Genomic DNA, 26632 nt, shown 5'->3' with positions numbered 1-26632 from the left:
AGTATAAAATTATGACTGTGATATTATAAATATGTAAAATTTGAATATGCCACAAGGATAGGAAGTAGATGATGTGGAGAAATAAAATTTTGACTTTTGTTTCTTTGTAACTGAGTAATTTTCTACTTGGATTTCTGTTATTTCAATATAATCTTGATAACAATTATTTAAAGCCATAGTCTTATCTTTTTTTTATTAGTTTCAAGTATACAAAACAATGTAATAGTTAGACATTTATACCCCTCACAAAGTGATAACCCCGCTCCCAATCTACTACCCCTCTGACATCTCACATAGCTGTTACATTTCCACTGTCTCTTTTCCTTATGCTGTACTCCACTTCTTGTGACTACACACACACACACACACACACACACACACACACATTAAATTATAGTTGACGTTCATTATTATTCAGCTTCAGCTTCAGGTGTACAGCGCAGTGATTAGGCATCTACACCGTCCCTGAAGTGGTCTTGTCTTAAAGGCAGGAAGTTTTATTGAAGTGCAACATTTTACTGAGTTAAACGACGAACACCCTGTTACATCATAACTTTTAAGGGTACTCAAGTTTTCTCCCATTTCCATTTCTTCTCCAAACAGAAGATATTTTGATATGGCACAATGGAAACAATAAAGGGTAGAGCTTAATGTAAGATGAATGTGAGATGTTGATGGAACTGGGGAGGGATTAGTTCTCTCCTGACTCACCTTGCATTGCTCTGCTTTGGCCCACCATCGCATGTTGTGAGACAAAGGGTTTGAAATAATTTTCAAACTGGAGATAACCTAGACTTTGGAATTCATGCATGATCTGGATAAGTTCAGATGACAGACAACAAAAAGAAGCTGTGTATGCCAGCCTCTAGAGTAGGCAGTAGTGAAAGGCAGGGGTAACTGAGTCTCTGGGTTTTCTGTATGACTCAGTGTAGTTCATCCAGGCAGGGAGTTTTATGGGCATCTCTCTCTTTCTCCTATTCACACATCTAACCACTCAAACACAAAACGCCCACTTTGCTAACCCAGCCAGAGTGGCAGTAGTTATGGAGTTCTCTAATCAAGGATTTATGGGTTTGGGATCCTGGCATCTTTTACCATCCCCATCCTATGACTTGCATATGCGTGGCGATCTTTGTAATCCCTCTAACACATAATAGAACTCTCCTTAACAGTAATACTTATGACTGAAAATGAAGCTATCACATATATTTATTATAATTATATGACATATAACAAACATTGTACTCTAAAACTGTTAGATTATTTGGTTTATCTTAAGAGAATTATTAGAAAAACAGCATAATGCGGGAAAAAAGGCAGTAGACTGGGAGATAAGAAAGGCTGATTCCAATTCAATCATTGTTATGATCAGCATGACCACTTTCGCTTTAATAATTCAAGTTCTCTCATGGACTAGTTGATCTCTAGGTAGCGTGATCACGTAAGCTCTTTTGCCTGGGACAGTCCAGGTTTACACCTGTTATCCCAATGTAATTATTAATAGTACCCTTTTTACTCTCAAACGTGTCCTGGTTTGGATGATAAATTATATGGTTACTTTATCTCTAAAGGTTCTTTCAACTTGAGTATTCTTTGATGTTACCTAGAGAGGAGATGTGGAATCAAATGTCTAAGAGCAAGTCATTGAAATTCTAGTCCTTTATTTTGAGCAGTGGTGAGAGATGAAGGTGTTGGTAGTGACACATGGCCCAGATCCGAAGGTCTGATATTCAAAGGCTTAATTTTATCCTGAAGCATACAGGGAAGCATTTTAATCAGGGAAGAAACTGAGACATCACTTTGGCTGCATTTTAGAGAATGGATTATAAGAGACTATGGCTGGAGACAGTGATCTTGCTAAGCGATTATTACAATAATTCAGATAAGGAATGATGGAGATCTTAACCAAGATTATGACAGACAGGAAAGAAAAATACTAACTAAAGAGACAATCAAATGGTAGCATCTACAGTATATAGGATTTGGTGACTGAATGTGGAGAATATAAGAGAGTTTAGAGTGTATGATGACCTCCCCATGATCCCTTTCATTTCTTGAATGGTTAGATAGATAGTGATACTATTTACAGAGGGTGCGACCATAGGCTTAGAAGTTCTGTGTTGAAGATATGATGGGCTCATTGCTCGACTTGTGTAACTTAGTACATTTTTGGGACATACAAATGGAAATACCCAGTAGACTTTTAGATATAGGATAAGAACATTAGAATATTGGGTTCTGGTCTGGTGATGTAAATTTGAGAGTGATTAACACATTCAAAACCTTGGAAAGAATCAAGGGACTATAGAGTGAGACAAAATGGAACCAACAAAAGAACTGTGGGGCCCCTAACATTTCAGGAAAGAGCAAATAAAGAGAAATATTAAACAAAAAAAAATTAGCAAGTGCTGGTGAAGATATGGAGATAAGGGAACTCTTGGACACTGTTGCTGGGATTGCAAATTGGTGCAGCCACTATAAAAAAACCGGTATGGAGATTCCTCAAAAAATTAAAAATAGAGCCACCAAATGACTCTGCAATACCACTTTGGGTATTTATCTGAAGAAAACAATAACACTATTTGGAAAATGCACCCTTATGTTCATTGCAGCAATATTTACAATAGACAAGATATGGAAGTAACCTAGGTGTTCATCAATAGACAAATAGACAAAGAAACTATGATATATTAGAATGTTACTCAGCCATAAAAAAAAAGAAATCTTGTCATTTGTGACAACATGGATGGGCCTAGAGGGTATTATGCTAAGCGAAATAAGTCCAAGAGACAGACAAATACCAAATTATTTCACTTATATGTGAAATCTAAAAACAACAAAACAAATGAACAAGAAAAACAAAACAGAACCATAGATACAGAGAACAAGCTGATGGTTGCCAAAGGGGAGGCTGGTGGGGGTGGTCAGGTAAAAAGGGAAAAATAAATAAAATTAAAAAAATAATAATAAAATAAAAATCAATACAGTTCCTGTGCTACTAACCAGTCTTAGAGAGAACATGAAGGAGACAGAATATAAGAGAGAGAAACACTTAAGGAGACAGTGATAAAGAGCTACCACGGAAGTACAGAGAAAGCCATGAGAGTGATGTCTTATAACGCACAGAAGTAGTTAAAGATGCCTTTTTTCAGAGTACATGCACTATGCTTCAATTCAGTAGTACTCAGATTTTTTGGTCTTGGTATTCCTTCACACTCAAAAATTTTTGAGGAACCCAAAGAATTTGTGGATTATAGATATTGATATTTATGTATTATATTAGAAATCACATTGAGAAAGTTAACAGTGTTAATTAATTTATGTAACTATAACAGATTCATGTTATAATTTATGTGACTATAACAGTTAACAAAATACATGATTTTTGATAAAATGACTGTATTTTTAAAGTTTTTAGTAAGATATATGACATTGTTTTGTAAAAAACTCTTTAATGTGTAGTTTAATAAAAGGCAGCTTGATTCTCACCTCTGCTTTTGCATTTAAACTGTTGCAATATGTTGTGTGGGTTAAGTTATATGAAGAAAATCTGGCCACACATAGATATTTAGCTAGAAAGAGTGGCATATTTCATAGTCTTTTAAGACCATTGTGACTTTTTTTTTTTTTTTGACATTATACAACTAGTTGACTAGTGGTAGTTTCCTGAAGGTTAGTTATGATGTAGAATCTAAAACCTCATCAACGAACTTTTTGTACTGCATTGCATTAAAATCCTTTGATCTATCTTGAACTTTAAATAAACCTTTAAGTCATACATGCTTTTGCATCATCTCGTGTTAGTCATTTGGAAAATAATAGCTCACATATTAGTTGACATATTTCACTATATAATATTTTAGAATTACATTTATCAATATTATTGCTGTGATAGAAAATTATTTAAGTATTGGAAGCTGTCAAGCTCACGGTGGCAGATACAAGTTTTCCAATATTCTAATTTTCTCTTGAAAGCTCAAATGTTATCAATGGCAACACATTCTGTCAGTTGTTTTCGGGTCCAGGTCCAGTACATTTATTTTTAATAAAGTATCTTCCAAATATTGAACTATGAATAATCATGTTTTATGTGTTAGATCTTGCAAGTCAAAACTGTGTTCCACGAATAAAACAGCTAATTCAGAAGCTTATAATTCAATTGCACAAGTGCTTTCCTTCGGTATCCAGCTGAATTGCTTAATATACACTTTCCATTTTATCATAGAGAATATTAAAAACGCAGGTACTCAAGAGCTGAGATTTAATAAAAGTAGTATTGTTTTGCTGCTTCATCAAGGATTTTTATCAAAATCACTTTATTTTTCATTAACTGTGAGTGTGTTGTAGTGAAAAATTTTGGTACTATGTCGGGCCTTCTGCCTTGATTTGTGATAAGGTGCCAGCAGTTTAATCACCATTGATTTTTACACAATTAATGCAAATATCAACACAGCGAAAAGGGGGCAATAACGTTTTTGTGTTATTTTGAAAATAGTTTTGATTTTGCAGATGTCTAGAATGGGTCTTGAACCCCCAGCCCAGGGGCACACAACCACACACTGAGAACCATTGCTTTAACTAAACTTTAAGACAACTGCACCATCCAATGCTGCAGAGAAGTTAAAAAACAAAACAAAACAAAGTAAAACAAAACCCAAACAACCTAAAAACAACTACAAGGGCTCACTGGACATTGTAACAAGGAGTTCATGGACGATCTTATTTAGAAAAGTTCTAGGGATCATGTGTTCTAGGTTAGCATATCTTTGTTATGTACCTACCTGTGTGAAATGATGTAAAGGGAAAAATATAAGTTCACGAACTGTGCTGCAACAATGTTGCTAATCTTTTTTAATATCAGAGGGATTATTCATTATGAATTTGTACCAACTGGACAAACAATTAACCAAGTTTACTATTTGGAAGTGCTGAAATGGCTGCATGAAAAAGTTGACAAACAACTTTTTGCCAACAATTCATGGCTCTTGCATCACGACAATGCACCAGTTCACATGGTACTGTCTGTGAGGGAGTTTTCAGCCAATAAACAAAATAACTGTATTGGAACACCCTCCCTACTCATCTGGTCTGGTCCCCAATGACTTCTTTCTTTACCTGAAGATAAAGGAAATATTGAAAGGAAGACATTTTGATGACATTCAGGACATCAAGGGTAATACGACAACAGCTCTGATAGCCATTCCAGAGAAAGAGTTCCAAAATGGCTTTGAACAGTGGAGTAGGCACTGGTGTCAGTGCATAGCTTCCCAAGGGGAGTACTTGGAAGGTGACCGTAGTGATATTCAGTATGAAGCACTTTTTTTAGGATGAGTTCGCGAACTTAATTGTCAGGGCTTTGTATCCTCTCTTTTACTTCAATGAATGTATTTTTGTCCACCACTTAAATGTAAGAAGGCATTAATTATGGTTGTCATCAAATCTGGGAGAGCATATCGAATTTGTCTGACTAGGAACTAAATGTCTTTTCCTTCTTTGAATTATGGATCTAGCATGTAAAACAATTTGGCATGCCATTTATAACAACTCAGGGTAAAAAGCAAGTCCCGAGAAAGGGATTATCAGAAACCCCCCAGTCACTGGCTACAATGTACAGAAGTAGCATGAAATGGTTCAAAATGTAAAAACGTTATTTTAAACTGATTTAAATAAAAGGACATAAAGTTATTTGCCACACCTTAGGACAAATTGGCCTCTTAACAGAGGTAGTAAACCTATGAAGGGCCGACAGTATGTTAAGAAAGTGACATTTATTTAGCATTTTCTCTGGGCCTTTCTCTGAGTCCTAAATATTGTCTATCTCATCTTACATATGCCTTTCAAAGGTCTTTAAGCCAGGTACTATTAAGCCTTCTTTAAAGAACATTAACCCTATATAAAACCATTAATTTTATTTCAAACTCCAAAACTGAATTTTATCTAGGTTCAACATTTTGCAAATGTAGTGAGATTTTTATTTCCCTGATTATCTGAGTGAAATAAATTTTCTTATGAAGTATGATTCTACTTCACTCAAAATCATTAAACTTTGGGTTCTACATACAAGGTACTGTTCTATAATACTGGATTACACAGTTGCTGTTACAAAGAACTTTTGCAAATGTAATTGTAAGGAAACTGAGGCTGATAAATCAGGTTATATTTCCACCATCTCACAAGCTGACTGAGCAGCTCCAGAAGTTAAGGGATCTGCAATGTCATGAGATACTAAATAAGAGACATACTTTGCTGTCCTCAGGTCAACATTGCTAGTATTTACTCAGAAAGCAATAGTGAATCCCATATTATTCCACCTAATCAGCACTATATTTGGATTTGCATATTAGCAATTATCTTATTGGACAAAGGTAAGATATACAAGGTCTAACAATTAAGTTCGTGAACTGGTTGCAATGATGTTGCTAACCTTTTCTGATATTAGAGGGATTAGTCATTATGAATTTGTACCAACTGGACAAAAAATTAACCAAGTTTACTATTTGGAAGTGCTGAAAAAGCTGCATGAAAAAGTTAGATGAAAACCTGAACTTTTCACCAACAATTCATGGTTCTTGCATCACAACAATGCACCAGCTCACATGACACTGTCTGTGAGGGAATTTTCAGCCAGTAAACAAATAACTGTATTGGAACACTCTCCCTACTCACCTGATCTGGCCCCCAATGACTTCTTTCTTTACCTGAAGATAAAGGAAATATTGAAAGGAAGACATTTTGATGACTTTCAGGACATCAAGTTTGATATCATGACAACTCTGATGGCCATTCCAGAAAAAGAGTTCCAAAATTGCTTTGAAGGGTGAACTAAGCACTGGCATCAGTGCGTAGCTTCCCAACGAGAGTACTTTGAAGGTGACGTAGTGATATTCAACAAGGAGGTAGCACTTTTTCTAGGATGAGTTTGTGAACTTAATTGTCCTACCCGTATATTATATCTTACAGTTACCATTTGTCTGATTTACTTCTAATTCTTTTTGGCTTCAGATTGGATGTCATGTTTGTTTCACTATGGAATGTTTCCCATTAATGTTGAATAAATGTGCTTAGGGTTGCATAACATCAAAATTCAGTGATTCTTGGCAGCATTAATCCTCAGCTATTAGCATTTATCACATCTAAAAATAATCCCATTTATGTTTACCATATCCAACAACAAAATTGTCATCTAGCTATTTACAATAAACTTTTGCTTTCAGACTCACTCTCATTTGTTTCTTTCCCTCTGCATGATTCAGTGTTTCCTTGAAGTCTCCTATATATGTGTTCTAAAATCACTTTCCTACATGGAACACCATGGCATTGATTTCTTTTCTTTAAAAACAAAACAAAACAAAACAAAACAAAACAAAACAAAACAAAAAACCTATTTCCAACTTTTCCAATCAGGAACAACAATATTTTGATTTTGAAAATGTCTATATTTGCCTTGTACCCTTCCCATTCATTTACCTCTTAGCTAGTCTTCTTTCATGTTTTATGTCTCAACGAGCTCATGATCATCTTTACTCACTCTTCTGTAGCTAAGGTTTCCATGGCTAAATTGGCACAAATTGATGCTACAACATATGCCAGCAAATATGTAGCAGAGAATGTAGTTACAAAGAGAAAGTGACTGCCATTTCAGGCATTCGGGGTGTAGTGAACTGAAGTACAGAGACAGAAAAATGTGGCACAAGTAGAAACTGAAAATTCATTTAACACAATGAAGCATATGTGATCAAAATTAGTGTAATTATTCCAAAAGAGATTTTTAACCCAGTTTCCCCTGTCTTTCCTTATTTGCTTATGAAACATTTACAGACAATTTGCTATAAGGCATTTGGGTATTTAATAAAGCAGAACACATACATTTAAATAGCATGTTTTGATTATTTTATTCTCATATTGAAAAAGGAACACCCACATATACACACACTAGATAATTTTTTCCCAAAATATTTATCAGCTTTTCCTGGAGTCTACTCAGAAAGATCAAAAAATAAATGCTATGAATATATGATAGATGGAAAAAGTTAACTATATAGAAAAACAGCAGAAAATATTTGAGAATCAATGCAGTTTATAAACTGTATATGCTCTTGGGGTGAGTTTGCTCCATTAAGAAATATAACTATTCTGCATTCTTCAGGCCTGAATTAAAACCCTGTTGGGAGTATAAATCTGGGCTCCACAACATTCAAATATTGTGCCCTGTTATAACAATAAAAGGAATTGTAGGAAACACTTTTCAGAATAAAATATTGATTGATGTTGAAATAATTTTTGTGAAAGACAAGGATTAAGATAGCTGGTTTTCTATTTTGAATCTTTGTTGAAAAGTGGTGGGTAGAAATAAGAATTTAAAAGAGTATCAGTAGGTTTCTTTAATTTTTACATTTATGGCTGTAACAATAAGTACGTGAAACCACATGTGGTTGTGATTTCTTACAAAAGCAAATGAGACAAAAATTATTTTGCGTCAGGTTGTTCTTGAAAACTCCTATTTTCATAAACTGTCACATTAAGGGAATAATTCCTTAAAGTGAGAAGACTATTATTTATAAAGTGTTAAGATGCATAGCTAAATATCAATCAGTCACCACGAATTTTCCATTTTATCTAGACTTAGACATATGTTGACATTTTCTTTTACTGTATGTAATTCAACCCATGAGTCAAGATATTGATCAGAAAATGTTTTAGATGAATAATGTTGAATATTTTATTATAAGAAGACAATGTTTTCCATAACAATCCTAGGTGGATAAAGAAACTATATGTTTTAGTAACGTGAAAAATTTCACGAGTGATTATAGATTTGGGGCTAATTACTCCAGATAAGAACCATCAACACTGAATTTAGAACTTCTTCATTTCATGTCTAATATATCTGCACAATTTTAAATCAAAGGTAAAAAAGTTCTGTAATCATTGCTCAGATGACTTAGTACGGCAAACAGTGTAATCCACATACCAAACAGCATTTGCTGAGCACATATTATGTGCTATTCATATTATATTGTTGCTCCTCAGAATAACTCTGCATGGTAGGTATTATTATTTAAAATTTACATTTAAGAATATTGAGATCCAAAGTTTCACTTAACTTGTCCAAGTCAACACTAGTAGCACCAGACAAAGCTGAGATTCACGTCTAGTCTGTCTTCAAGTTCGCAGTCATGATTTTTCCCCCCAAACCGCATAGTGCCTTTGTACATGTGCCCTAATAATCTAAAATTATTAATATAATCTTAATATTAATATATTGATATTACTAATATAATTAAGTCTATTAAACTCTATGAACTTTATTCACAATTGATTAAAATAACTTGCCTTAGAATTTGATCAATCATAAAAGGCATTTTTGATATTGAATAAGAAAGTCAACAGGATTCTCATTTACTTAATTATTGCCCAGAAACAACAAAGAGCAACTAGATTGTAAATTTCTTAAGAATTAACAGAATGTCCTGTGTAATGAACATTAAATAACTCTTTGAAGTTTGTGTATGCATGTTCGTGTCTGGGCATGGATGGATAAAATTTCAAAGAACTTATATTTCTTTACTAGGAAGAAGATGAGCTTAGGTACAGGTCAAAATTACATTATGGCTCTGAAGGAGGAAATAATTATGCAATAAATATACTTGGAAATTTTGATTAACTATATCCATGAAGAATCACATTTGGTGGGATAATTAGATGATGGGCAGGAACTGTATATCCTAGAGAGGGCACAAACACCAAAGTATGTATAGGTTTCCACTTTCCAATTTATCTGGCTTTATTTTTCTTAATCATTGTATAACTTTCATCAGTGGTGAAGTAGAGGGCTATTGATTGAGGTAGTGTGGTCTACCAATGTGAAAAATGTCTATTGAATCACTTCTTTTAGAAAATGTAGAAAAGATGATCTCTGAAATGGAGAAATAAGCTCTTCTTAAAAGGCTAATTGGAATATAAGCTATAGAATTGCGGGTCAGACATGGGGAGATATTCTTTCTGTCCTTTTTGAAGCTCTGTTCTCCTGGGATGAAAAGGACAATGGACTGAAAAAGTGAATGAAAATTCTAATTTTTCTTTACTTCAAGGTTTATTTTACTCAGTTTTTGTCTTAGAAAGCTAGAGGGCATTCATTGTGCCTGCTGTTATGGGCCTCATTTACAACAAAGAAGTGGATCCTTACATCATAATGAAAAGAACCACAGGTTTTGTGGTATTTTATAAAGATGAGGTATTAGCATAAACATGAAAATACAAAAACTGATCAAGGCGATCATAACTAAATGACAAATAGAGAATGGAACTTCAATATGTAATGAGAATGGTTAAGGGCCTTTTAAAAATAATAACATGTTTTCATTAACAAATGTCTGTGAAAGGAAATACCACCCTCCTACCTTCTAATTTGAAAGGATGGTATCATTATTAACTTCTTCATTTATTTCCAACCCCAATATCAAATCAGTCACCAAGTTTTGCTAATTCTTACTACTTTATTCCTTTCAATTCTCACCATGTATTAAGGTGGAAAACAACATAAATTTACAGTAATGGAGGTGAGAAGTCTGAAACGGGTCTTATTGGGCTAAGCTAAGTGGGTTAGTAGGGCTGCATTCCATCTGGAAGCTCTAAAAGAGAGTCAGTTTTCTTTCAGGGCTCACCCCTCTCTCTTAAAGCCTGCAGATAGAATATTTATAAACTTCTCTCCTGATCTGGACACCTTGCCTCCTTCTTCGCCTTTTATAAGAACCCTGTATGCCCACCCAAATTATCCAGAATAGTCTTCCTATCACAAGATGCTTAATTTAATCATATCTGCAAGATTCTTTTTGCCATATAAGGTAACACATTCATAGGACATGGATATCATGGAGGAGATGGGGTATTTTACCCAGCATAATCCACCACCTGACCCCAGAGATTCACAATTTTACCGTATTCAAAATGCATTCATTCTATTCCAACAACCCTACAAGTCTCAATTCATTGTAGCATCAACTCAAAGTTCAACATCTTATCTAAATCTTATCAGATGAAAAATCTCAAACCTCATCATCTAAAATATCTGAACCAGGTAAGAGGTCTGTTTTTCACCTCAGTGTATTCATCGGCACTTTTTAACATTCATATTTCTAGTTAACACTCTGTTCAAGGCCATCTAGGCTTTCAAAATCATGCTCCTCAAAATTCTTCCAGCCTCTTTCCATTGCTCAATTGCAAAGGCACTTCCACAATTTTAGGTATTTGTTACAGCAGCAGCCCATTTCCAGGTACAAACATGTTGTATTAGTTTCCTATTGTTGTCTTAGCAAACTACCACTAATTTAGTGGATTAAAATAACACATCTTTACTATCGTACACTCATCACTATGATTTTACAGCAGAATTTTATTACTTGATTATTAGATTACTGAAGGAGTTCTCACCACTCTTGCCTCTGTATTTTTTAAACACCTCCACTGCCAACACCAACAAAAACGACAGTAGCAATAATAAAAACTGTTAATAACTATCGAGTGCACATACTGTGTCAGGCACTTTTCTAAGTGTTTTATAAAGATTATCTAATTGGTTCCATATAGTGACCTTATATAGTAGATAATATTCGTATACCACTTACAGTTAAAGGAATTGAGTCCAAGAGAGATAAGTAACTTGTCCAAATCATTGACTTGATAGGTAAACACCCAGTTCCCTGTAAAAAGAAATGTTTTATTAAATATAGATTTTAATGCTCTCAATTCAAATATTATTACTTCTTCCCTTTGAAATGAAATCCAAATTAAGCTATAGTATTGGTCAAATGTTGGTACACTCAACTCTAGTCATACATAGAGTTGCTATTCTCTAATGATCCTACTCTTTCACCTCTGTGTTTTTGTATTTCTTGCTTTGGAAGACATTCCTTTAGTTTTCTCTGTCCTTTATTCTCCATTTTGAACCCTATGTCCTCTGTGACATGTTCTAACAATTTGACTATTAAGTCCCCTAATGATTAATACCTGTACCTTTCACTTGGCCAATAACCATGTCTATTTTGTGATTTCTTTTTATATGTACCAGAGGTTTACTTCTCCTTTGTATTGCCATATAAATGTTACAAATCTGTTATTTTTGCAAATAGATTATACGTTTAATAAAGATTAAAAAAATGTCCTGCCTAATAAATATTAAATAACCATTTGGAATTGGTGTGTGTGTGTGTGTGTGTGTGTGTGTGTGTGTGTTATAGTACTAAGTACTTTGTATATTAATTTATTGTGGTTTGTTTTTTATAGATGTGATGTATTTGTTATAAAAATGTTGTAAATTGAAGTTGGCTGTTACCATTTCTAGCGTTATTTTTTCTATCGCAGAATTGCTCTGATTGTTTCTTTTATAATAGCACACAATTTTACAATTTAGTCAAGCTTATAGGATATCAACAGGAAAACAAAAGTATCTTTTGGTAATAGAAAAAGTCATTTAAATTAATCTTCCATAGAACATCACATGAAATTTCATTGGATGCCCTTTGGAGCAGTGATTCTCTAATCATGGCCATGACCTTTTACTAAATGTTTTCTGCATTTACCAATAGCTGACATAATCCTATCAATGTCTAAAGGTGATTTAAGAAAGAAAATAAATTGCATATGTAAAGCTTGTAAGCTGATAAATGTTAGTCTCCAAAGTAAGGGTTTGAACATTTGTTCTTTATCTCTGTATAAAAGAACCAGCATCTCAGAGTAAATTTCCTCAATTCAAATAAAAACATTTATTGGGTGCTTAATATATGCAAAACACTTATATGTGCTAGAAGACATAAATACATATAAGAGTTTTCAAAGAACTTTTGTGGGGGAAATAAATGTTTACATAACTATTTAAAACATATCCTAGTATTTTAAGCACTATGATCAGAAATAAATACAATCTTGTCATGGTTCCAGCAAGAAAACAGAAGGGAATAAAAATGGGCTTATTTAAAAAGGGTTTAGTAAAAGGTGATTTACAAAGTTGTTTGCAGGATGTAGAGAAAGGGCAAGGTAACAGCACCTTTGGCTTGAAGAGACAGAGGGAGGAAATGATCATTGGAACTCAGAGGAGTTTTTAATTTAATTTAACAGGAGATTTTTCTTTTAATATAAGTGAAACAGATAGACTACAGTGAAAGATCTGGGAAGCTAAATACTCCAACCTCTCCTCCTCCTCCCTCTCTTCTGCCATTATTCCATGTTGACTGATCCAAGGGGAATCCAGAGGCAAGAGAGCTATACATGTAGCTCTCAGGGGCACAGGCTCAGTAGAGAAGGAAGGAGAGTGGGCCTGGGGGAGCATAGGGATGATATTCAACACAAATTCTATAAAAGAGCAAATGAACAAATGATTAGTGACTGCTGGATAAAAGGAGAAAACTGCACTAAACAGACATTTACGTTTGACCTTGAGAATTGAACAGTATTTTAACTAGAAGAAAAGGAAGTTTCCAGAATTTCTTGTAAAGGGAACTATATAAGGAAAGACATTAGAGTGTATAATTTTGTGGAATATTTGGGGATTCTGAGTGTTATTACTATCAAATTTCAAATGTTTGTATAAGTAATAGGATGGAAATCTAGTAATACAAGATTTTGTTACTTTAGGAAAGATAACAGTCACATTAACAACTTCAGTTCTTATAATTTTAAGGATCTTTTCATTGATGTAAATACATCAGTTCATTTTTTTGGAAGAGAGAAAGTAAAGCAATGTTTAGGTCATTTTTATAGATTGATTTTATTCAACTCCTTTTTCTGAGATTAAAATATCATTTGAAACTGCCCGTTAAAGTTTTTCTCAACATCATAGCCTCTTTTCATCTCTTTTTCTGTTTCATCTAAATCTTTTCTTTTCTGGGGAATTCTGGACTTAGAGGAAACATACTTGGGAGGATTTCATGCAGGAAGGGATAAGACAAAACAGGATATTGGATGTGGGAAGGGAAAAGGAAGAAGATAAAGAGGAGAAGGGGAAAGATGAAGAAGAGAGAAGGAAAGGATAGAGATATAGGAAAAGAAGGAGGTGGTATTGCTTCAGAGTAAAAAGTTCGGGGACTCTGGAGTGAGATAAATTTTGGAATCAAAATGGGAATTGCCATTTATCAGCTGCTTAACTTTGAAGAATGGTAAACAAAATCCAACATACTATAAAAAGTAAATGTGATATCATATGTGATAGGTTTAAGACTATGAAAAGTACCCAATAACTGCTAATTTCCCCTCCCTTTTCTTTTTCTTCAAACCACCACATGAAATTATTAGTTAGGAATTTAGCCTTGACATTGCTACTGATCTGATGTGAAACACACTATAACATCCACGTCAACTGCAAAGCATATAGGACATTATATTTTATAATTTAATTCAGCCTTCTTTTTTGTTTTTAAATATAAGGATGTGGGAAATCAATCTAAAGCATGAGAATCAACAAAGAATCACTTAAAATAACAATCCCTAAGCTACCAGCAAGTAGTAATAGAGTTAATTATAAAAATTAAATTCAAGGAAGATAGAGGTTATTATTAAAAGGTACATGGCCCTTTCTGAATTAAAATAGCAAAAATAAGGTTATCATTCTCACCTCTTTATGGTACAGGGAAAAAAAGAAAAAAAAAACTTTTGAAAAAATGAATTTAACAGTAAAAAATGGCATTTTCTATAATAAAGCACTTGATAGACAGAATAAAGACTACTAGGGGATTATGTGAGCATAAACAGCCCACAAGGTCAGCAGAGATGACTTTAAAAAACTTATGATCCTGGAGTTAAAAAAACAGAAAGAAAGGAAAAAAAGAAAGAGTGATTGGTGTTTAATAGAACACTTTGTATTAAAAGTTGCCTTCTCAGTTTATAAACAACAATGAGCACCTCAGTGAGCAGAGCCCTCTGGTTCCTGGGGTGACGTTGTGAAGTTGCTTGGGACTGCCTTCTAAGGACACACGGGGGAAAGCATTATGGTCCTCCGTGCTCTCTTTTTCTTTTGAGCAGTCAGCTGAATTGCAAGTAGGGCACGTTCATTGTGCTGTCATGATCTAGCTTTTTTTGCAGTTCACCTGACTCACCAAAAATTGATTTTCCAAAGAAAAAGTATCATTATAAAATATAGTCACTACCTCTATTTTCCGACCTACCAATCGATTTGATTCGGTAAACATTTTATGATGCGTTCTTGTTCTTACAGGCAAACATATTTTTTTGTAGATGAAATGTCTCAAATGTGATGTTAATTCCACTTGGCTAGAACCTGCACAAAGTAGTATTATTTCTAAAGATCGTTCATTTTTGCTGCGGAGAATAAAAATATTTGAATATGTTTGTAGTAGTTGCGTCTTGCATCAATAATTTCATAAATATACTATCAAGATTGTTTAGTTTGTGTAATAGACTATTTTTACATGTATTCTAAATACTGTCTTCCCCTTTGAGAATTTATGGTCATGTATGAATTAAAAATATGGCTTATCTGGTTTTCTTATTATTCTTTTTAATCAATAAATGAATTTAAGATATCCATATCCTTTTGTATTTAAATAATCCCTGATCAATTGACTTAGACCTACAAATTAACAAAATTATATTCTTATGCTGAACATGTTTCCTCCCTTGGATAAAGTAAAAAAACACCAATTCTTCTATTTGTGGAGTCCATCTCCTTAAAAAGTCAGATATGATTTTAACCCTATTTCATTGCTTTGGAATTTTAACAACATACTTCACGTCGTGTTTTGTGCCATTTGTCAACTTATTTAGACATTTATAGCTCAAGAGAATGCACCGAATACAACTTGAGCTCTGAACTGCCTTTATTCTAATAGAAAAACAAAACAAAACAAAACATACTGTAGGAAAGGTCAGTATTGCTATTGCATGTGAAGTGTTGTTATTCTGGTCAAAGCCTTATTTTAGAAATCAAATGCTACTTCAGGCTTCATTGCTCACCAGATACTTCTTGAACAAAAGAGAACAATTACAAGCTGTTATTAAGGCATGTGAGTGTTGGCATCGATACAACTTTTTAAGATTAAGTGACAAAGGTCAAAGACTCTGGTGGCAAAAGAAGTAGTGGTATTGACTTCATGGTTAGCACTGTCATAGCTATGACTTGTATCAACTGTCAACTCTGATGGTCCTTGATGTTTCTTTCATAAAGACCCTCTGATATCAATGTAGCAGATAAGCCTTTAGACAATTAGAATATTAGGATGTGAGCTGTTCAGGACCTAGGAAGATGTGCTTGGAAGATGAAACACTTCAATTTCATAAGCTGCTACTCATAAACAGAAAGAAAACAGTACAGATCAAGTTTACATGAATAAACACCCATGTAAAGAGGAAATGGAGTAAAACATGAGGGTTGCTGTCTTCTCAGCAGTTTGCTATAAGGTTTCTGAAAACTTCAACTTTAAGGAAGCACTTTAAATTCTAGATAATTATTAAAATTATAATATTTAACTAGATAATTAGGTATGGGTTTTATCTTAAAAATTCAAAGTGGTTTGCTCCTGAAGAATGAAAACAATGTATGTATATATTTAAAGAGACCTAAATTGAAGTAGTCCACTTTATAAAATTCTCTACTTCAGTATTGTTCTTATTTCTGATATCTCTTCTTCTTTTATGAAATGTTCTTTAGGTTCTTTTTTTTTCTGTTCTTCTTCCTTAGCTGGTCCCTTGCAATTGGGGTTTCCAAAATTTGAACTAATGCAATAGCTTGTTTAAAGTAAGCTATTCATTCTGAAATAATTCAATATACTTGAGGGCATAATGACTAGTAAAATAAGCATAATATAACCATCACCTGTATCCAAAACTGTTTTCAGTATTTTAAGATTTGCTATATATTTATGTAATATATTTTATATATGCATATATAAATATTTTCTGACCGAATCATCTGATAGCACATTACAAAAATGGTGACAATTCATCTGTAAATATTTTGACAACTCTCAACATAAAATGACTCTCTTATATAACTTTAGAATTATGATATTTTAATAAAATTTAAAATAATTTCCTAAAATTACTTAACAAACATTTTATAGCAAATTTCTCCTATAGTCCTAAAAATGTATTTTATTTTGGGAGATGTCAGGACTAATCAAACATTATGCATTTTATTTAATTATTATTACTCTTAAATATCTCTTAATCTTCCTATTTTGCCCTATAAAAATACCTTTCGAAGAGACCAGATCATTTGTATCTTAGAATGTTCCATTTTCTCAATTTGTCTCATTTGTCGTCTGATGATGTCATTTAACTTATTCTTCTACCTGTTGTGTTTCAGTATTGCTGATCTGATTTAATCTCTTAATTGCATTGTTTGTCTCTAGTATTTCTACATTAAACTATCTTCCATAATGAAGATAAAATTTTGTTTAAGAAACATAGAAATGTTTCCCTCAAAACAGAGTAATATCCAAACTCTTTGGAACCATCTTTAAGGCCCTTCTGAGTCCGGCTTTTATACTCTTTCTACATGGTCAACCATCTTTTGCCATCTCTAGGTCCCTAGGGGAGGCTCACCCATGCCAACAAAAGTCATATAGTGTCAGACCAGGAAGTAGGATAGAAATAACGACCATTTTAAAATAAAACCTGTGTTGTTTATTTTTAAATAAGCAATTTCCATCACAGTTGGTTAGAGATAAAGTTTTTTCCAACAGCCTATATAAAATCTCCAATTCAGATTGGAGATTCTTGTATAAAAAAGATCAAATTCCAACTTTGGGATTTTTTTAGTCAAGCCCACCTTTTTAAGGGTTATCATAACAATAAAAAATAATCCTCCACTTATCATCTGCCTTCTGTTTGGTTTTACCCCATGTAAAATTTTGGCTTTTATTTAACTGTCATTTAATCAATAATATTTTTACCTTGCGTCAGACCCTGTGGTACAAGCATGAACAATCAAAGCAGTGAGAGATTATACTGATCAATAATACTGAAACACAACAAGTGGAAGAATAAGTTAAATGACCATCAGAAAACAAATCAGATGAATTCAGAATGTGGAACATTCTAAGATACAACTAATATAGTCTTTTCAAAAGTTTTTTTTTTTTTTTGGTGGCGCGGGAGACTCATGAAGTGTGAATTCTTTCTATCCTCACATCTAGTTACTCTCAAGACCCCTTACGTGAACTTCCTTTGAGTTTTTAACCTGAACTCTCATGTCTGAATTAACACTTACATCTATAGTAACTCCCATTACTAATTTATCATGGACTTCATATTCAGTAACCATATTCTCTATTCTAGCTGGCTGACTTCCTTCCTTCCTTCCTCCCTTCTCTCTCTTTCTCTCTTTCTTTTTTTTTTAAACAATGACATGCTCTTTGAAAACCTATATTAATTCGTAATGATTACCTTAGGCTTGCTAAATAAATGTTCAAAATCTAGATTCTTAATCTTTAGAGTTTCTCTGAAAACCTCAGTTTAAGTAATTTTCTTAGCCACTTTTACTCTAGCCTACCCAAATCCATCCCTCACCCTTTATTTCTCACCTCCATCTGAAAATAAATTGAAGGCATATTTTGGGGGTTAATTAATTTAAAAGTATTTTACTATCTAAGCCAGGGGTGTCCAAACTTTTTTCAGCGTTTTTTACCAAGGGCCATATGCGGTAAAATACACAAACAGCCGGGCCACTCACACGAGGTGAAGTACGTATTGTCTCACCTAGTTTATTTAAGTAAACTAAATATATTTTTGGAATTTGCTGCGGGCCAATTAACAATGGATTACGGACCGCAGTTGGCCCACCAGCCGCAGTTTTGACACCCCTGATCTAAGCAATTCATTCTAAATACAATTTATTTAACAGTCCTATAGTGTTTCAAGACTGGGAAGGATGGATAAATAATGACAGGACAGGATGAATTATAAAACTAAATGGCTTGTTGAAAGTCACTCATTGATGTGAAAAAAAAAACTGGGTAAGCTAGAGAAAAAGTATTAATAATATTTCATGTTTCGAGTAAAAAAGTCATAGTAATGTTTAAAACAGAAATATTTGTTTTAATCACACTAACATTATATCCTTTAGTATATAACTAAATAAAGTGAATATGTAAAAATAAAATAAACTTACAAGGTTAGGTGCCTTCATTTCTCTATTTTTATCTTTATTATAACCTAAAAGTAAGTGGCTAACTGACAGCAGAAGTATTGATTTTATGTCTTACAACTTTGCATTCAGGAAGAGTTTGGGGAAAAGAAATAGGTCATATATATATATATATATATATATATATATATATATATATACACACACACACATATATATGTATATATGAATTTATTTATATATATATATATATATATATATATATATATATAAACATGTTCATTCCTACTGATGAGGATGAATATATTTTTCTATGTGCATTGAATATGTTATACGATCTGTTTCATGTCAGAAAAAACAGATTTCTCATTTTCTTCTATCCTCCTACAGTTAAGCATGAAAATTCATACTAACATCAGAAAAAGTTTTAACAGTTTGAGGAATAGATTTATAATGTACACATGAAAATATTTTAAATTATACAACCAAGGAAAATGCTTGTAATTTGTATAATTGATATAATCAGGTTTTATACTTCAAAAATAGCAGCTATGAGTATTGGTGTATTAGACAATGATAATCCAAGACAGACAAATGTCAATACTTTTTATTCTCTTTCTTTTTTATCATTAATATATTTCCTAGTCAGTTAAATGAAGTTATTCAGCCACAGGTCATTTAATTTCACTAATTGATTTTTCTTAATGCATTTTTAAAAGTGTTTAGGCATTGAAATTGATTTGGTGAAGAGAATTACATTGCCATGAAATATCTTGGTAATCCATTTATGATTTGATGCTTAACTGATTAAAATAAATATAATTGCCCTTTTCTTTCTTTAATCTCAAACTTAGCTTGAGAAGGTGTCCCTTTTTCCATATGATGACAGTAATAGATAATGCTTGTCAACTGGTATTTACACAAATTTCAGAGTTTTATTAAATCGATCTGCTGATCTTTGTGTGTTTAAGAAAGGTTTGTATAGATTATTATTTTTTTCTAAATCTGCTAATTGAACGATGCACACATACAAATCTAGTGATAACCTATAACCTTCATTAGTTTACTTGTTTTTCATTATTGTTTGTCAACATTTTATAAGAATAAATTATTGTTCCGATATTCTAATTAAGATTGTGGAAAGAATGGTATCCAAGTGTCATCTATTCACTGAGCTATCTTTTTTTGAATTATTTCCATTTAACTTAGTTGTATGTATGAATGAATGTATATTCTTATGATTAAACTAGTATAAATCAGAAAAAAAATGTGTAATACTGCAAAATGAATTCTAGACTTAGGATTCACACAGAAATATTTTCTTCGTAGTAACATTTTTATACATTTAAGGCTCAGTATTATTATTATTTTATTTTATTTTTTAATAATTTTCTTTGTTTTTTTTTTTTTGTTTTTTTTAAGATTTTTATTGGGGAAGGGGAACAGATTTTTTTTTTTTTAAATTGGGAAATAGTGTGTACTTCCAGGACTTTTTTCCAAGTCAAGTTGTTGTCCTTTCAATCTTAGTTGTGGAGGGCGCAGCTCAGCTCCAGGTCCAGTTGCCATTGCTAGTTGCAGGGGGTGCAGCCCACCATCCCTTGCGGGAGTTGAACCGGCAACCTTGTGGTTGAGAGCCCATGCTCCAACCAACTGAGCCTCCGGGAGCTCAGCGGCAGCTCAGCTCAAGGTGCCGTGTTCAATTTTTAGTTGCAGGGGGTGCTGCCCACCATCCCTTGCGGGAGTGGAGGAATTGAGCTGGCAACCTTGTAGTTGAGAGGATGCACTCCAACCAACTGAGCCATTCGGGAGCTCAGCGGCAGCTCCCGCTGAGCTCACCTCAAGGTGCCATGTTCAATCTTAGTTGCAGGGGGCACTGCCCACCATCCCATACGGGACTCGAGGAATTGAACTGGCAACCTTGTAGTTGAGAGCCCACTGGCCCATGTGGGAATCGAACTGGCAGCCTTCGGAGTTAGGAGCATGGAGCTCTAACTGCCTGAGCCCGGGCCAGCCCGCTCAGTATTAGTTTGATCTAGTGTGATTTCTATTCAGTATTTGAATACTATGGCAATAAGGTACAGATAGTGAACTGTTAATATATGTAGAATTCCCAATGGGCTTATTTAACTAAAATTGTTTGTATTTTTTCAAATCAAATAATTGACATCCTTTCAGTCTCACACAGGAGAAACTGAGAATAACCACCAAATTATAGCGAGTATATTTCTTATCATTCAGTGTACTTGGAAAGCCAGGATGAAAAGTAGTTGAGCTGAGATACACTAGAATCAGAGTCCTGGCTGTCTTCTGTATATTGCGACGGTAATACTATTAATAGGCGCAACATCACTAAGCTTGTTCCAGTTTAAAGGCCTCGAGAAGCCATGTATTCCACCTGGAATGAGCATGATGATGATCGTGAAGATGACAGTGATGGTGGTGGTGGTGGTGGTGGTGATACCTAATGCTAAGATAGTGCTTGCTGTATTTAAGTACTAATCTGAGCCCTTTTTATAAATTAAGTCATTTAATAATCATAACTCTATGAGGTAGGTGTTATTATTACCTCTATTTTATAGAGGAGGAAATTACTTCCATTTTATAGAGGAGGAAATTGATGAACAATGACATTCAATAACTTGCTTACATCACAGCTAGTATATGCTAAAGCTGGTTTTGAACTACAAAAAGTTTAGATACAGTGTTTGTATTCTTTACCTTTACTCTGCTGTTTCTTATGACTGCAGATATTCACTTTGCTGACTTCTTACCATTCAGAGTTCAGCAATAATATCACTGACTTAGAGGGGTTCCCATATTAACCAGTCTGAAATGGTCTTGCTGCATCACCGTTCCCACTTCCATCACTGTTGATTGCATTACTTTATAATCTTTTTAAATCCTTTATAGTACTTATCATTATTTAAATCTATCTGTCATCTATCTATCTTCTGTCTACCTATTTATCTATCCACTCCCCCGCCCCAGATTATCAACTTCTTGAACATAGAAAAATTGTCTTGTTTAGCATCCTATTCCCAGTACCTATAACAATGACTGGCATATTATAGTTATCAAATAATTGTTCAAAATTTTATATAATTGAATACATAATTGTTATTGTTGTAGAATTTATTGGATTTTTGTGAGGGTTGCATCCCATGAAACTTTTCAGAACCATGGGAGTTAGAGTTATCCAAAACGAGGTTTGAACTTCAGTTTTCTCAGTTTCCAGATGCATGATCTTTTACTAATTATTGAAGTTCTTTCAGCTTACTTAAATCCTTAAAATATAAATAACAATAGTACCTTTATTATACAGTTGATTTGAGACTTACAAATAAATTCAATGGTATTTGTAAACTTATGCTATCTCTTACACAACCATCACTCAAATGTTTGCTTTGCATATTATACAGAGAATGATGTACTTGGAATGGAAAGAAGGTGGAGCATGGAAGAGTATCTAAGCAGGATCAGGTTAATAACAAGAGAAAGCTTGGTATCAAACTAAGTCAGAACCAGAATCGAAAGTTTACAGCATAATCACACTCTACTACTTGCTGGTTTCTGGAGGCTTAGTCAAGTATTCCCCCCCTCCCTTTTTTTTAACTCTTCTTGGGTTTAGCCCAATAAAGTGATACACAGTGGGATGAGAAAGATGATGATTGCAAATGGAGGATGTGAGATGGTGATCCTAATGGGGTTTCCTTATACTTCAGCCTGTTAGAAAACTTACCCCTCACCCAGTGTGCAGACGTTGCTTTGCAGTGGCAGGGACTGCCCTTGAAATTTATCATGTGGATGCGAAGAGACTGTGCCTTCCCTAGCCCAACATCAATGAAATAGGAGGGGAAAAAAAAGTCCTCTTCCTTTTCTTAAACTTAACAATCAGATAGATCATGTCCCTGTTTAGGAGAAAACCTGAGGTAGGAAAGAGAGAAGACAGTTTCTCCATTCTAGTATTTCCAAATGGTAGGTGAAAGTGGTTCCCTAACAATTATTAGTTATAGCCAATATTTTTGTTTTACTTAAGTGAACTACACGTAGTTCATTACAAAGTGTTTGGACTGGCTTTTTTCTCAATGAAGTTACTTGTCATCTTCACTAAATATTTAAGATAAAGGAATCTGATACGTTATTTTTAAGAGAGAAGTACCTAACCAAGATGAATGTCCGGTTAATATTTCAGGCAATGGGCTGATGGTTAAGCAATACCCCTTACAGAAATCTCTCTGGGCCAAGCCTGCTCGTGCTTCACATGTCACACATTAAGAAGACAAAATGGCTCTTGGAGTGGAACCAACACTAACTGTTGGATGAATTTTTATCCTCAGCATAAGGATAAGGAAATGGAACGACTTAAAAATTTTCTCCATGAGGTAAAAACAATTTCATCATTAATAGAAACCTTTCACTTTTCTAGACACCTCTGGAGACTTTTTAGAATTTCAATGTGCTAACACATAAGTGCATTCTGCTTAAAACATCTTCAACATTTTTATTGCCTTGTCATTAGAGTAAATGTGAATGGTGTGTGCAGTATTGTCAGAGGCCATTTACATGGAATGTTGAAGTAGTCCCTTGTCTCTCTGACTAATTAGACATGAGTTGTTAGCTCTTTTTTATTATTTTTGAAACTGCTCACATTCGTGTAGTAGATTTTGCATAATTTATCCAGTTCTACACATTTGAAAATTCTCTCTGTACCAGACTGTGTTGCTCACTGCCAATTTGTTACTGGTCAACTACCATCACATGCTGATTTATCTTACAGAATGATCCATTTGCTTGAATAATGAACCTTTCAATAAAAAAAAAATCTTTCCATGTTTTAATTATTAACATTTATATTAAAACACTATATTAAATTTTAACAGACAAAAATAAACATTATTAAAAATGTATACATTATTGATTTTATAAACTTGCCTCATTATTTTAAACGCAAATTTTTTATCAGGGACTCCTAGTTTTTGTCATCTTTTCTAAGGCATATTCCAAAGACTTAGACTATGCTTTTTATTTTTTTAAGTACAATTAAGTTTTATCAACATAAGATTGCAGTGATATAATTTGCATACAGGCAAATGAAACCGAGTTTTCATTTTGCACAATGCTGTGTCAAATGAACCCTTTGCTTACTGGAATCATCTCTTCACTTTGTACAGGTCCTAGGTAACTGAGCCATGCAAAACAAGGACACAGTTCTGATATACCTCAGTGTCAGTTAACGTTGTGGTTTGCAAAGACTAATTTTAATAGTGTAATCTTACTCTTTAATTCAGTATGTTGGGTGCAATCAAGTATTTCCTGTTACTAAGCAATATAGAGTACTTTTCTTTGATGAATTTTCAAATTGGCTAAAATATTAGATATGCACATCTAATCTTTATAGTGGATAATTCATATACTTTTCATTAAACTTATTTTCTGAAAGTGAAAAATATAATCAGTACTGGCATGGTGTTATTATCTCCTTATTATGGTCACCTTGGAGTTTGAAGTGTACTTGACAATGGGAATTTTTAGTTTTGTCTCCATAACATGTGTTTCTCCAAAATTTTTAAATTTATCTTGAAAACAAATGAACATTTATCGCTTCTGGCCTATTCATATGTATATATATATATATATATATATATATATATATATATATCCTAATTTCAGAAGGGTAAAAGAAAAAACAAGGGAAATTATAGTTTAAAATTAAAAGTAATTATTTAATTTCAAATAAAGACATTCTTGTAATTTTAAATATGTAACAACTATTTTAAATTTTATACATTGTGTTACACATACGTAATCTCCTAAGTGGTCTGTTGGTCCAATGATCTCATTGTGCTGACTGGGCAATTCCATGCTGACCGCTTAAAGATTACATTCCTGGGCAGCTGAAACTGCAGTTAGGTTACGTATTAAATCTTGGTTTGCTGATATGGGGCCTAGCACAGGTGACTGACTGCAGTTGGGACCTGTGGTCATTGTTTTTTTTTCTTTTTCTTTTTGAGTCCCACGCATTTCCCAAGTTTTTGCAATGGTCTTCATATTTTAGATTTTGATAAGTTCATAAATTCCTCTCTGGTCTTCAATTTGATATTGAACTCTACTGCCGTTGCCATGAGAAAAACACCTCAGCTAGCCTGCTGTTCAAGGAGGCTTGAGCAGACCTGAGCCCACACAGCAGCAAGAAGCCAAGCCCAGGCAGACCTGCATCTGGAAGCAAAGTCACCCATCTAAATTCAGTCTAGATTAGCCACCCTTCAGATGAAGCTCTTTGTTGTTTTGCACTAATACTCACTGGTACATTGTCAAAACAAGTATTTTTGGAAGTACTTTGTTTTTATAAGGATTACCTCCAATGTCTATTTCTTAAACACAGTATTTATACCATACTTATTTTTCCTTCACTGTCTCAAAATACAGTGTCCTGTAATTGATACTCAGTATGCTTAACCAAGAAAAATGTGCAGTGATATTACCAAAACTAAATAAAACAATGCCAAAATCTCAATAAACTAGAACAGCAACTATAGATAGACTTTATAGAATTTATACATTCCCACAGACATTTGAAAACTCTTACTGGAAACCATTCTAAATGATATATATCTCTATCATAATCCAAATTTAGTTATTTTATGTAACAATTCAACAACTAATATTGCTTGAGCTCATACTGGATGTTCAATAAATGAATTGAACTAAGTTGATTCTTTTGTTTGAACCAAATATTGAAAAAAAATTTTGTTTCTAGAAGAAAGATAACTATATAAATGGAAAACAGTACAATGACATTCTCAGCTATCAGATGAATCTAACCAAATGATGCTTTGTTCTTTAATTTATATCTGGAGACTTGCCAGAAGTCAATATAAGCTAATAATTATTTCATAAATATTTTTGAAAGGTTAAAGAAGTAAATTGCCTTGAGAAGAGTAATTAACAAAAGGCATCGTCTTTTAACTTGATCATTATTTATGGTCATTATAAAATTGTTATATAAGGATGCTGCTTTAAAGAGTCTCAACTATTTCTGTTATGATTCCATTGGCTCATCTACATGATTATTCAAAATAAATGAGTCTTATTCCCCATGAGTTTTTTGTTAATTATTCAAATAATTTTAATAAATGTTTCTGTTATATTAAGAATATTCACTACAGAAAATGTAATGAATAGTGAAAGGCAGAAAGATTAAGAACCCTACCAAATAGCCTCTGTTGAAATTTTTCTGCATTTCATTTGTCTTTGGTTTTATTTCAAGTATGGCACACAGAGCCTTTGCATATACTTTTGATTAAATTTTGCATTTTTGTTTCAAACAAAACATTTAGATTGTTATCACCATTTTAAGTATTTTTTATTTTTAATTACCAGAACAATAAAAATCATTGAAAAATGGAAAACTCAAATAAAAATTAAAATTTAAAAGTTGATTATAATTGTTTTACCCAAGATAGAGGTAAACACTCAATATTTAACATGTCTATATTTATCACTGTCTATTAATCTGCAGTTGGCAAAAATGAGATC

Source organism: Rhinolophus sinicus, linkage group LG12, assembly GCF_036562045.2.
Source record: "Rhinolophus sinicus isolate RSC01 linkage group LG12, ASM3656204v1, whole genome shotgun sequence".
NCBI classification, from domain to species: Eukaryota; Metazoa; Chordata; class Mammalia; order Chiroptera; family Rhinolophidae; genus Rhinolophus; species Rhinolophus sinicus.
The sequence above is the reverse complement of the archived record's forward strand: the minus strand, read 5'-3'. Positions refer to the sequence as shown.